Source organism: Macrotis lagotis, chromosome 1 (assembly GCF_037893015.1).
Source record: "Macrotis lagotis isolate mMagLag1 chromosome 1, bilby.v1.9.chrom.fasta, whole genome shotgun sequence".
Taxonomy (NCBI): Eukaryota; Metazoa; Chordata; class Mammalia; order Peramelemorphia; family Peramelidae; genus Macrotis; species Macrotis lagotis.
This window is the reverse complement of record NC_133658.1, coordinates 662,949,511-662,957,545: the sequence shown is the minus strand read 5'-3', so window position 1 is coordinate 662,957,545 and position 8,035 is coordinate 662,949,511.

Below are 8,035 nucleotides of genomic sequence, written 5' to 3'. Positions count from 1 at the left end.
GACACTTGTCACTGGATCAAAGAGTACCAGGGTCCATGGTGCAAAAGGTTAAAAAAGTAGGAGGTGGCTAGGTTATGAATGTCTTTTAATGTCAAATATAACAATTTTTATTTGATTATGGAGGCAATAGGGAAGCAATTGTGTTTATTGAGTTTGTTGAGGGGGGTGGTAGAATGGCATGATTGTATTTTCACTTAAGAAAATTACTTTAGTGGCTGAATGATGAAGGAATTGGAGCAGGAAGAAACTTGAGGCAGGTCAACCTACCTAGCAGGTTATTGCAGTAATTAAAACTTGAAGGAATGAGGACTTGCACTAGAGGTGGTGTCAAAATCAGAGCCAAAAAGTGGCATATAAGAAAAATGTTGCAAAGGTGAAATCAATAGACCTTGACCATGAATTGTTTGTGGGGGTGGGGCGAGAGGATGACCCCTAGGTTTCAAGCCTGAAGGACAGAGAGAGTGTTCTTGCTTTTTAAATAAAAGAGAAGACAGAAGATGGGGAGTGTTTGGGGGAAAGATAATTATATCCATAATGGACATACTGAGTTTAAGATGTCTTCTAGACATCCAATTTATGATGTCTGAAAGGTAGTTGAAAATATGAGATTAGAGATCAGCAGAAAGTTTGGAGAAGGATAGGTAGATTTGAGAATCATTAGCATACAGATGGTAATTAAATCCATAGAAATTGATGAGATAATCAAGTAAAGTAGTAGAGAGGAAGAAGAAAAGAGAGTCCTGGACAGAGCCTTGAGTGACACCTACAGTTAGAATTTATAATCTGAAACACAATGCAGCGAAGGAGATAGTCATATAGGAAGAGGATAACCAGAAAATAATGGTATACTGAAAATCTAGAGAGAGGAAACCATGTAAAAATCTACTGACAGAACAATGGGAATGATGATTGACAAAAGGTCTTTGAATTTGGCAACTAAGAGATCATAAGCAACATTAAAATGAACAGTTTCAGTGGAATGATATGGTCAGAAGCCACAATAAAAAGGGTTAAAAGAGAGTAATGGAAGAAAAATTGAAAACATCTATTAATTTTTGAGCATGATGGAAATAAGGACATGTAAATAGACTGTGGAAATGAACCAGTTGACAGGGAGATGCTAAAAGTAAGTAAAAGAGTGGTAATGATAGAGGCGACAATGTGTTGGAGGAGATATGATGGAAAAGAATCATGAACAAGGAGAGGGATTAACCTTGGTAAGGTATAAGGATACTTCATCTTGAGAGACAGGGGTGTAGAACGAATTAGTGGTACACAGAATATTAGTAATTGGAGATGAGGAAGAGGAGAAAAGAGGGAATGCATGATGAATGGCTTCAACTTTTTTTCTGAAAAAAAATTATGAGGAAAGGTCTTCAACTAAGAAGGTGCAGGTTAGGGAACCATTTGAAGTTTGAGGAGGGCCCAAAAAGTTTGAAAAGGGGGGTATAGAGTAATTACCAGACAGTAGTGAGGGCCCAGGTGAGGTTGCATAATAGAAATTTGTAGTGGACCTAGTCAGAATGGTTGTGTGATTTTTCTCTACCAGTAAATTTTGGGAGTGATACAAGGCTGAGACTTGGCAGGGTGTCATCAGCGATATAATAAGGATTAAGGATTCAAGAGGAAATACAAGTGTGAAGTTGAATTGTTTCACCAAAGTGGTTAGTGCAGTGGTGATAACCCATGAGAAAATTGAGTAATCAAGAAATTGGAGGTCAAAATGCAAAACAAAATTAGGGTTTCATAAGGAAAGACAGAAAAAGAGATTTTAAGTCAATAGATTATTGAAATCAATAGATTTCATCATTTTTGAACATAGAGAGTACATTTGTGAGTTTTGACAAGATCAAGGGAATTTGATATCTGTGTAGGCAACTGAGGTGGAGTGGAAGAGTAACCCATGGGAAATGAATAGATTGAGGAATTGAGTTTTTAGACTGCTTAAGGATGAACTAATCTATATACTAGAATACTTTAATATGAAGGTAGCAGTTGAAGAGGAAAAAAGAAGAGTGACCTGGGGTCTTTGGAATTATGAGATCATTGTATTTATTTTGTTGTTTACAAAAAAGAAAAAAGAAAACAATAAATTAAAAAATCCAATTAATAGGATGAAATACTGCCTTATAGATTCTTTCACAAATTGTTTCCCATTAAGATCATTTAAAATTCCTTAGGAAAACAAACAAGCCATCAACCCTATTCAATAACCCTCTGAAAATAAATAATAAGCATAAATAAGGAAATGTATCATCACCAAAAATATTCATCAATGCCACCAGAAAAAGTTCAGGTCAAGATCCCTTTCAGATGGTTTTATTTAAGGAGGACATTGAGTTCATTGCATCAATCCTTATGACACTGAAGAACTTCCTAGAAGAGTTTTGTAATAATAAACTTTTGCCTGGCCATGCGTACAAAGAAGTGCAAATGGATAAAGAATATGTATAGCTTATATTTCCCTTTCTCTTTTTTCCTTCCCATATCAACAGTCAAGACTTTTATCTTTTTGAGAAGATCATTTTACTTTGTTGCTATATTGAATCAAAATCTAGAATCTACTGTTTCGAAGAACTAAAAGTAAACACCACATATTGGGTAATGAAAAGGGACATGGTGGTGACAAGCAGTTTATAACATATTAGCAATGAGGAACTCTAAAGAATAGGAGTACAGGATACAATCAAATAACTATGTCAGAAAAAGGATGAGAACTATCCATATGATGAGATAAAGGATGACAAGTGGACACTCAGTTTGAGTCACCATACCTCTGTGAAGTCAGAAAAGTGATGAAGTTTCTAGCATGTTATTGTGAACATTTTTTGACAAACAACTGGATAGACATGAAAAAGGGTCATACAGAATGGGACATTATAAATAGGTTGTGATCATCTTCATTGAATGGAATCCCTATATAGATCAGATCACAGATAATTCTTAGTGATATTTGTATATATCTTTTAAAAATAAAAAAGACTCTTAGAATTTGAATCATAAGGTATAACAACTGACTAATATGGGATCATTCTTTTTTGCTTTTGTTGTATTCTTCTACTGTTCTTTCAGAATTCTTACTGGCAGTCACGTAGCATGGATATAGTTGACCAAAATACTGAATCACAGTTTGACCAGGAAGACTATCTAAAATTCTGGGGTATGGAAGAACACAGAGATTATGAATAATAAACGGAACTCACTACAAGTCCAAGTTATAGTCTTTTATATGGAATTAGTACAGTTAATTTAAAAGACTGCATAAGGAGGAGTATAGAGCAAGGGTATAAAGTGATCAAGATGAATCTAACCAAGAGTATCAACCAATCATGGATCTAGAAATGTGGAAATTCTATAGATTTCGGTTGGATTCTGTGGAGTAAACCAGCAGCAGAATGATGCTTTATTTGCTTTAAAAATTGTTGGAAGTTTGGGGCAGCTAGGCGGTGCAGTGGATAAAGCATCAGCTCAGGAGTCAGGAGTACCTGGGTTCAAATCCTACCTCAGACACTTAATAATTACCTAGAGTGGCCTTGGGCAAGCCACTTAACCCCAGCTGCTTTGCAAAAACCTAAAAAAAATTGTTGGAAGTCATCTGCTTTTCAAGTCAATTCCATCCATACAGAACTGGTGAGCATCAACCTATATTGACAGATATTTTCTTAAAAGAACCTTGACTTCCCTTCCCTCTGCCTTCACTTATCCATTCAATGGATTCTATCACCAAAGGAACAGATAAAAGTAAAAATATATATATGCAGCCAGACTTTTACCTTACAACAGGTCTATTGTAAGAGCTGGACTCCCTGAATATGCTTCATCTAAGAGTAAGGACTGTTTTTAGTACAAAGCACATATTTCTTTTGGAGAACATGCCCTAGAGTCAACTTTTTTCCCCCTATATGTCCCTATATGGTTCTAAATAAACTTTGCTTCTTTGATGTTTCTCTATTGACAGAGTTTCATATATCATAAAGGGAATTTAGATCTTTTTTTTTCCTTAGGAAACTTCCTCTGTTCAGAGTATCTGCTCATTTTCAAAGTACTTTGGAAGGAAAATAGTACTGGGAAATCCAGAAATCCCATCCAGTGCTTTTCTAGGAGTAGTAGGAGCATAATTAGAACAAAGGAAAACAATTCCTTCATAGCTCTTATGAATCATACTTTATTAAATAATGGCAAGAATAATTTTGTCAAATTTATTTCTAACATACCTTACTTAGTATACTATATTAGCTTGATAAATAATTGTGGAATTTGACATGTGATATTTTATTTAGTATTTTTTTCTGATATGAACTTTTCTATTTGATCATAATTGTTTAGAAATAAAGTGATCAGTAAGCTTGGCATCTCTCAATGGTGCTAATATTTTGAAACTTCAATATGATGCCAATGATGTGGGTTCTCTTTTCAACAGGGCATATAATACATTTACATATAATTTCCCTTAGTTATATGCTAAAGATTATTTATACCTACTGTGCCTCCCCATTGCTCTTTGGGGGATGTGTAACTAGAATTTTTTCAGAGATTATTGCATTCAATCATTTTCAGATATATATAGCAACTACAAAAAGTGTATGGATTTAAAAAGATAAGAAAAAAAAAGGCTGAAGAATATCTGTCTATTGTCCATATTATTGCTAATAGAAAAACACAGTGATCAGTTTTATAGACATTATTTCATTATTTTCAGGTTAATAAAAGATTTAACATCAAAACTGCAATAAATAACAATCTATCTTAAGGATTCAGAAAGTACTTTACAGTCTTTTAGTGCCTTAAAGTCCTTAGTTTTTCCTATGCATATATACATGCATAAATATATTTATCACATACACAAATAGACAAATATAAGCATATATATATATAAAATAGCATATATAGTATATCTCTCTCTCTATATATATACTATATATATACATATATTATATAGTGTTTTCTCATAAAATTGATTTTAATTTCCCCATTTAAATCTTTCTTGGGCACATTGGTAGTGAGCCTTATTCTTGAAGACTATGCCAACAATGCACAAAGGCATACATTTTGTCATAGCAAGAAAGACCTCAGGTATAGGCTAGTCCTCAAATCCCATGGTTAAATATAAGGAAACATCAAATAGTTAGCTATTAGGCAAGGTGCTGTTTTAGCACTACTCAAGAAACAAATACTTGACTTACAGTATGGAGTGTTTTGATCTGCATCAATGGGTGATGAACACCAATTAATTTACAGAGCTTTTGAGGTGTTAAGGCCATTAACTAAGGGACAAATGTGAGGAACATAGAACAGTCTCTAATTTTGCTGAATTCTTTTAAAAGAAAAGCTAAATCACACTATGGACAAAATGTTAAAGTCAGGAATCAAGAAGGTCTGAGGTCAAAACCATTGTGTTATCCTAAGCACTTAAACTGATTCCTCATTTGTAAAATAAGGATATTAATAGTACCTTTCTAACATGGTTGTTGTGTCAAATTAGGTTATATTAAGTGCTTTGGGAACTCTGAAGTTCTAGCTGCTACTATTAAATTTTTTCATAAATTAAAAGGCAGAATTAAAAATGTTATTATTCTAATTCAACTCATAAACATTGGGTAGTATGATTTTTCCTCAGACAACTCTCTGAGCAGTAATTTATTGATTTTTAAAAATTAATTTTAATTAAATTTTATGTTGGTGTTGCATCAAAATGACTAATTTTAACATGCTTTATCCTATGGTCTAGGTAGGTAATATACTTGTGACCTCTTTTTTTCCATTAATGATTCAGGTTTATTATATATTTTTATTATACCCCGTCTGGCTTTTTTAGACTATTTCATAGTTAGGAATATTTGGATGACTGCTGACTATATAATTAGCCAACAGCACTGTTTCTCTGTATGTATCTATATTCATTAGGCCAATGTGAAAATGTAACTGTTAGCTTCATATTCTTTTTCCCTATAGGCAGCTGACACTTTCTGGGAGGAAAAAAAATAATTGTTAGATATATACGGACTCATCATTAAACTAATGGTACTGTTTTCTCTCAGTCTCTGTATGAGATAACTGGAATAACAGAACCCTGGAATATAAGTAAAGATGAAATGAACAGAAAATCAGGAATAAAAACATATTTAGATTTTCAATTTTTTCTTTATATATAACAGCAAAGAAAGACATTTGATCACAGGCATATTAACATACCTTCATATTCACACTGTACAAGTGGCAGATTCTGTTTTCTTTTCCATGTATTTTATATTCTTCATCTTTTTAATATGTAATTATTTTGAGTTGTTAAATATTATTCTACAGCACCTGAGGTTCCAGTATAGAATTAATGAAGTGGAAAAACTAGGAAGAAAGCAAATAATTTACTTTTCCACCTTGACTTTCTCCCTGCAAAGCCCATCTTGTATAATGTTATGTTTTTCTAACATTTCTGAAAACATTTTTTGTTTTGTATCACTCTTGGGCTGATAGAAACTATCTTACTATTTTGTGTGTGATCAGAAGCTTCCACATATCATGAATACAGTATCCTGTACATTATGTCAAATTGGTCATGCTCTAGATGTGAATCAGAACCATCTGGTCCAATGAGGCACACAAACAATATTGAAATAACAATGCTGCCCAAATAATGAGCAAACTATCCTCGACAATTTTTGATGTGATTACCCAAATTATATTTGCAAAGAAGCATCTCTCCCTCTCCCCCAAAGCCATCCTTCACCCATCACAGATCACTTTCCCTTTCTGTACTTTCCCTTTGAAAGTTCTGTTTATCTTTCTACATGTTGAGAGTTCTTAGAACTCAGCCTGCTTGGACAAGCAACACATTTGTTCGAGTATAAATAACCTCTATTCCCTCATAGCTCTGAGTCTCTGAGTCTGTGAATTTATTACTCTGTTTAACCTGAAACTACACTCCCAACACTCTTAAATCTCATACCCAAATTCTAACAAAACTTCTATTTTAAAATTCTTTGTTGACTGCTTTAGGCATAGAGTTGGTCTAGTACATGAATCCCTTCCATTTGGTACATGAGCTGATTCTGATACCCTATCCAGTTCAATTCAGTTTAATATACATTTATCAAGCATCATCTATGTCCTATATACTATGATAGAATCTGTAGATATGAAAATGGAAGGGAAAAAAGGGATTCTCATCTTCAATGAGCTTACAATTTGATGATAGCAAGAATAAGATATGATACACACTCATACTTATAATCTTCCAATCCTTCTAGAATGTGCTTATTTACTATTATTAGTCCCAGGAAATCATGGTGAAGTTTTCTGAGCATGGGTGATTCTTTTGGCCATGAATAATTCCTTTCTGATGTGCTTGCAAGTGGGAGATGATTAAACTAAGTTGGTTGTTGAGCTGGAACAGCTAATGAATATTGAGATGTATAAAAGCAAATTACTGTTTCCCTCTTTGTTTCCATCTTAAGTGTGCAGATAGATATGAGTTATATTCACAGTCAAATGGGGACAAGGTCAATTATACCTATCTCTTACCTAACTTTCATCTACCTCTGAATCTATGACTGCCTTTGCCTTTGTGTTTATTCCTTCCTGTTCTTAAGTGAACATGTATTCCATGAGGTACATGATCAGAACTGATCATGACTTCATGAATTTATTTTTATTAGTATTTTATTTGTTTTCCAAATACAAACAATAGTAGTTTTTTTGTAAGGATTTTTTAAGGTTTTGAATTTTACAATTTTTCCCCTCCTTTCCCTTCCTCCCTGCTCTTCCCCACAGAAGGCAGTCTGATAATACTTACATTGTTTCCATGCTATACATTGATTAAAATTGAATGTGTTAAAAGAAAAATCATATCCTTGAAGACAAAATGAAATATTACAGATAGCAAAATTATTTAGGACATGACACTTTAAAAAAAACCAAAGGTAATAGACTTTGATCTTTGTTTAAACTCCACAGTTCTTTCTCTGGATACAGATGGTATTCTCTGTCACAGGTATGCTAAAATTGTCCCTGATTATTGCATTGATGGAATGAGCAAGCC